Genomic DNA, 7,501 nt, shown 5'->3' with positions numbered 1-7,501 from the left:
TCTTCAGTTTTTTGGAAGAGTTTGAAGAGGGTTGGCATCAATTACTCTTTAAATATTTGATAGAATTCATCAGTGAAACAAACTCAACCTAGGCTTTTCTTTGTTGGGCAGCTTTGATAACTGATTTATTCTCTATATCAGCTATAGGTCTATTCATACTTTCTACTTCTTCATCACTTAGTCTTTGCAAATTGTATATTTCTAGGATTTTATCCATTTCTTCTAAGAAATCTAATTTTTTAACATATAATTGTTCGTAATAGTCACTCATGATCCTTTCTATCTCCGTAGTATTAGTTGTAATGTCTCCTCTTTCATTTCTGATTTTATGTGTTCTTTTTTCCTTAATTTAGCTAATGGTTTGTCAATTTTGTTTCATTTTGAAAAGGTAACTTTTAGTTTTCCTGATTTTTTCCTATTATTTTTCTATTTTGTTTATTTTTGCCCTAATCTTTGTTATTTCCTTCCTTCTGATAAATTTGGATTCAGTTTGTTCTTTTTCTAGTTCCTTGGCATATAAAGTTAGGTTGTCTGAGGTTTTTTTTTTTAAGTAGGCACATATTACAAACTTCTCTCTTAGTACTACTTTTGCTGTATCTCTTATGATTTTTATGTTGTATTTTCATTTTTGTTTGCCTCAGAGTATTTTCTAATTTCCTTTTTGATGTCTTCTTTGGCCCAACAGTTGTTCAAGAGTGTGTTGTTAAATTTTCACATATTTGTAAATTTTCCAGTTTCCTTTTGCTATTGATATCTAGTTTCACTCCACTGTGGCCAGAAAAGACACGTGGTATGATTTCAATCTTCTTAAATTCAATCTTCTTAAAATCTTAACTTTGTTAAGATTTGTTTTGTGAGCTAATATTTAATTTATCCTGGAGAAAGTTGCATAGATGTTTAAGAATGTACATTCTTCTGCTGTTGGGTGAAATGGTCTGTATATGTCTATTAGGTCCAATTTGTCTATATTATCATTTAAGTATGTTGTTTCCTTATTGATCTGTCTAGATATTCTAGTTTTCTGTTTTTAACCAAAGAAAAAAGCATAATGTGCTGAATATTGTGTCTACTAGCTAAAAAATTTTTGGTTAAAGATATTTGTCAAAAAAAGCATAAAATATTGGGCTTCCCTGGTGGTGCAGTGGTTAAGAATCCATCTGCCAGTGCAGAGGACATGGGTTCAATCCCTGGTCCAGGAAGATCCCACATGCCGCGGAACAACTAAGCCCCTGCACCACAACTACTGAAGCCCGTGTGCCTAGAGCCCATGCTCCACAACAAGAGAAGCCACTGCAATGAGAAACCCATGCACTGCAACGAAGAGTAGCCCCCTCTTGCCGCAACTAAAGAAAGCCTGCGCACAGCAGCGAAGACCCAATGCAGCCAAAAATAAATAAATAAATAAATTTATGGGGGGGAAGGCATAAAATATTAAGCATTTTGTAGAAGGAAATAACGTGAAGCTTGACTGTGATTGGGACATATTACACATGATTTGATAAAGATCAATTTTTGCTACCTTTTAAAAATATACATATTAAGGTCTTGAAAAAAGAAAACATACAAGTTTTATCTTTGGATTTTATCCAGCATACCTAGATCATTTTTGTACTCCCAGAAAATACTTTAGTGAGCTTTTTTTAAACTAACCTATTCTGCTTTAACTTTTGTGGCTGTTTTTATTTCTAACTAATTATACACCCCAGAGATTAGGGTCTAGAATAGTTAAGAATTGCTTATGTTTAAATACTTGAAAATGCCACTTTTAGCAGTTAGTAATTTTTGCTCCCAAGGACTCTTCCATCCAGAAAAAAAAAAAAAGTTTTTTAAAATGGTGGAAATGGGGATGGAGGTAAGGATAAGGAGGCAAATATTTAAAAAGAGAGTTGTCCTTAATATTCAAGACCATATATGACCATATATCTGAATTCAGAATACCTCAAAAGACCAAAATATCCAATTTGTAAAAATCATGCTTCATTCTGAAAAAGATAATACACAAGGAAAGGAAAAATGGGGAAGCACTCAGACTTTAGGCTACCTTAATGAACCATTGAAGGATACCTCTCATTTGTTTGTATCCCAGAAGTTTATATATACAGGAGCGATGCTCCATAGCAAGATTGAGGAGCAATAAAAGGGATGGTCAGAGGACTGAGGATTATTTTACATCTGTAAAGGAAAAGTGCCATTGTGAGTCCAGGAATATCTCAGGCAGAACGATATTAGGAAAGAGAACATAAAGTTGATGTAGAAATTGCCTATGTAATTCTTTGGAATTCTCAGTTTGATGACCACTGATTTAAAACATAAATTTTGGGAATTGGAGAAAGCTGATAAAAGAGGGAATAGAAGAGAAGCAGGAAGGAAAGAAGCAATGGCTTAACTTGGCAATAGGTCAGAGTCCAGCAGAAAGCTGCAAAGGGAGAAATTCATGACCCAGGAGTGACCAAGAACTTTTAACATCATGGTGGTTGGTTCCCAGGGATTCTTACCTCCTGGTACTTATATCCTTGTGTAACATCATTTTTTGAGTGAATACTGGACCTAGGGAGTTGCTGCTAACAAATAATACTTCAAAAGCGATTAGATGTCAATTCCAAGATTAGACACAGAAAGACTTTGACTTCAGTCCCTGTCTCTCCCTCTCACACATGTACACCTCACTGTGGGGGGAAACAAACTGCCGTGTTGTTAGTAACTCCACACAGAGGTCTTCACAGCAAACAACTGAGGTTTCCCACCAACAAACAGCCAGACCTGAGGCCTGCCAACAGCCATGTGAGTGAGCTTGGAGGCTCCCCTACTGAAATATCTATAGCCCCAGCCTGTCCCTTACATTGCAAGTATGTGAGAAACTTGGAGTCAAAGGCATATAGCTAAGCTGTGCATAGATTCTTGACCCCCAAAACTGTGAGACAATAAATGTCGTTTGAAGCTGCTAGGTTTTGAGGTAATTTGGTATACAGTGATGGATAACTAATACAGACATGATTATTTAATATGCTATATTTAAGTGATTACTTCAACTATCAAGTAAGAAACAAAAGACTAGTATAGAATTCTTAAGAATCAATATCAGAAATCTAGGGCTTCCCTGGTGGCGCAGTGGTTGAGAGTCCGCCTGCCGATGCAGGGGACACGGGTTCATGCCCTGATCCGGGAGGATCCCACATGCCGCGGAGCGGCTGGGCCCGTGAGCCATGGCCGCTAAGCCTACGTGGCCGGAGCCTGTGCTCCGCAACGGGAGAGGCCACAACAGTGAGAGGCCCGCGTATCGCAAAAAACAAACAAACAAAAAAAAGAATCAATATCAGAAATCTTATGATTTTTAACAAAAATACATAGATGTACACATACATATGCAAAATAAAGTGAATTCAGAGAGCTAAAGTCTCTGATAAGACTTTCTAATTCTCATCTATAAGGCTTTCTAATTGTCAGTTAAAGTCACCTTTCTTCATCTTCAGTTCATTCCCTTCTACATGTCCACTTTCATTTCCTGCAATGCAGACACAAGTGCATACATGGGCACACACACTGGAGAAGCATGCTATATCACTAGCTAGATTTACTGTTGCTGTTGGATATAGGTTAAGTGCTTTATGAAGCACCTGAGATGGTTCACATCATAATTCAAATTTAGAAAAAATCTGCCATTTTTTGTTGTTTTCTACAACCATCCTAACTCATGAAAACTAATCTAAATAATTCCTGCCACAATTCCACCTATTTTTTAACCTATGAAATAAAATTACATACCTGTTGTCAAAGAATTCAGAGAAAAAAAATGGCTACATTTAATAAAGCTGATAAGAACTTCCCTTTACAGTATATTTGACTTCTGATTTCTTAGTTTTGATGAAATAGTGTTTCCTATCCACAGCAGGAGCTCTCTTTTCATAACGTTCCAGCAAAATGTCAGCACCCCCCATGGAGATGGTTGTCAACTTTACATCCTGAGCAGAGATACTGAAAACGATTGGGATATTTATTTTAAGGCTTCAAAATACTGTGAGGTAACATTCATTCCACATGTCATACCTTAAGAAAGGTTTTATTTATTCATATAAACTTCTTTATAACACTGTCCTCAGATTCCTTGTTCTAAATCTCATTGCTTTATACCTTTTCTTTTTGACCTTTGAGTAATTCACACGGAATCCACCACACACTCATTCTACACTGCATTTCATACAATAAATAAGATTGTTTTAACCCTAAAATATATTGTAAGATATACTTTTATTATGAAAGAATTTCTTCTCTTGTGGAAGTGTGTACTATGCACAAACTAAACCACATTACTCACACTTAGTCTATTCATCCATTTGGAATATGCTTACGTAGAAGAATTTTTCCATCAGATAAGAAAGAGCCACAGATTTTATTACGAATGAAGGAATCCATTATACATTTAAGTAAATCTGACTCTGTTTAAACAGTCTCAATGCTTTTTAAAATTAAACTTGGCGGATTGTTTGTTTTCCAGGGTGATCATTAAAGGACAAAGCAAAATGTCAGTGCAAAGTGTTATTGGCAAGCTTTGCTAGTCTGCTTCTCTCTGTTAATGAGCAGCCAATGGAACTTCTGTGCTTATGACAGTGTTCCAAGCAACCCATCTTTCTCAATCTAACATCCAGTTGTCTATTAAAGTCTTATTTATCATCAATTCATCCTCTTCTCTTCATGTCCATTGCAGCTACCTTACTTGAGACTCTAATCATTTTTTTCCTTAAATTTAAATTTTCCTTTCTCTTTAAATTTTATATTTTGAAATAATTTCAAACATACAGAAAAGCAGCCAGAATTCCCATATCACCTTCAACCAGAATATCCAATTATTAATATTATACCACATTTGCCCCATTGTGCCACCCTCTATATACATATATGTATATACACATAGACAATATGTATATATACATGTACACAAATACACACAAATATGTCTAAGTCCTTTCCAGAAACTTTTGAGAGTAAGCTGCAGATGTAATACCACATTATCCTTAAATACTTCAAACACTCCAGTGTGTATTTCTTTACAACTAGAACACACATCTATATGAAATACCATATAACCCTCCTAATCAGTTATTCAGCATTGGTAACACTGCCACCTTTTCAGACGCCATTCCAAATTTGCTCACTGTACCACTGTGGTAGACCAAAGATGACTGCAATGACTTTGCTATTTCTCCCATCAAGATGTGTTGTCTAATTCCTCTACCCTTGAATCAGTTGACGTTAATGATTGCTCATCAGTACTGTGTGTGGCGTCTAGAGCTGCCATATAAAGAAGTCTGATTTCCTGAGACTACTATGCTGGAGCTGCCACAGGTAAGCTGTCCCTCTGAAATCCCCAGCTGAGCCCAGTCTTCCCCTGCCAAGTCTTTAGAAATATGATTGAGGCTGTAGTGGGCCCTCCATTTCTGCCCACCTGCCAACGTTCAATACCACATTGCACAGAAGAATTGTTCAGGTAAACCTGGCCAAACTCCTGACCTAAAAAAAAATCATGAGATATAATACAATGGCATTTGCTTTATATCACTAAGTTACGGGGAACACTTTTCCCCAGAAATAGATAGAACACCTCACAATGTCCCTTTTCTTGCTAGTCTAAGATCTTAGAAATATGCTTATACTTAGGTATTGTGTATTATAGACTCCTTCAATCTCGAATAATTCTTGAGTCTTTCTCAGCCTTTCATACTCTTACAGTTTTGAAGAGAACAGGTCTTATAGCTTGTAGATGGTTTTTAGCCTGGGCCCATCTACAGAGTCTTCATGACCAGACTCAGACCATGCATTGGGACGGAAACCACAGAAATGATGCTGTGCTCTTTGTGGTATAGAACATCAGGAAGCACACAATGTCAACCTGTCCCAAATGATATAAATGCTGATGACCTGGTCTTAGTGGTATCTAACAGCTTTCTCCACCTTAAATTCACAATTTTCCTGATTGTAATGGATTAGTATTAGTATTGTAACGGATTAGGTATTCCAAGATTACACTAATACCCTGTTTCTCAAATTCTACCTACCAGCCTTAGCATCCATGGACAATTTCCAACTGAATCAACCTCATCTGATGGGTGTCAAATGGTGATTCTCTACTTCCAACACTTACTGGAACTCTGAGGAATAGCTTTCCATTGCTCTGCCATTTACCTACTTGCTTGCTTAATTAATATATATTAGCATACATTAATAGATTTTATTTTATTAAAATAATTAATGACTATCATTGTTTTGATACTCAAGTCCCCTTCTATTCATCTATTGAGAGTGCCTTCAAACTGGTTATTTTATCACTTTGAGACATTTTATTTTTGAGGACTTAACTTTCTTTGAATAACATGTTTAAGGCACATCTTGGACCTTCTCTGCCCCAACCTATCATCAGCCATTTCTCCTTTAAGGGAGGATGATACTTAGAAAGCAAATACTGGCCACTTGGGACACTCATTGCTCCTGAGACATCATTGTTTCTAAGCCCTCTCAGAACGAGGAAACATTTGTATGGCATCTATATAATTACAACTATATAATATCACATATGTAATACATGTACATACTAGGAGTTTACCTGACGCCCCATACTATCATCTAACATCCAAGAGTTCTTCCAAGTCTTCCCCATATGCATGATTGTATTATATCTCCTCGAGGATTGAGAAACTTGACTCAGTATATTTATTCATTTGCTCAATTTACTTATTTGTCTGATGTAGCCCATCTTCCAACACATAAACCATCTCCTCCCGTTGCTGCCCCTGCAGCAGTCCCATGTGGTCCCATGTCCTCTTTTTCCAGGCCTGCTATCTCATGCCTCCATGGAGCTCCTCAACTCTGGACTGATTCTTCATCTAGCTCCACAGTCCACCCTCCTTGCTCCATGTCTTTGGCTGTGGTACTGACTGTGCCAGGAAGGAAGTAGAAGACAGTAAAAAAGGGGAAATGGGAAGTGAGGAGATGCCCTTGTTCCCTCTTGTGACACTGAATACATTCTTAACAGTTCCCCTTGTCCCGATTCAGCTCCTATCTCATCTCTTTCCTATCCTACAAACTGCAGAGTATTCTTAGAAAGAGTACGATGTGTAGTGATGAAAATAGGAAGTTGAAAATAAACATTCCGATTATGTCTTCTTACTCTTTCACTTACTTATTGTTACTATGGACCTTTGACTTACTGGAGCCTCGGTTTCAAACAGGGAAATAATGCTTATTTAGAAGACACATTGTAAAGTTTCAGACTGAGCATGCAGAATGCCAAGAACATAACTGTAGCTGTTGTGGCATTTATAATTATCGTGAAAAATTCTAACATGATTCTGAAACTCCTGCTCAAAACACCTTAATGTAAAATTCAATAAAAAATTTAAAACCTTTCAATATACCTCATCACCTACAGTATCAAATCTAAACTCTTTTGTGTTATTTTAAGAGATTTTCCATGAGCTGGCCTCAGCTCACATCTCCAGCCTCACATCCC

This window comes from Grampus griseus, assembly GCF_964374135.1.
Source record: "Grampus griseus genome assembly, chromosome: 11".
Taxonomy (NCBI): domain Eukaryota; kingdom Metazoa; phylum Chordata; class Mammalia; order Artiodactyla; family Delphinidae; genus Grampus; species Grampus griseus.
The sequence above is the reverse complement of the archived record's forward strand: the minus strand, read 5'-3'. Positions refer to the sequence as shown.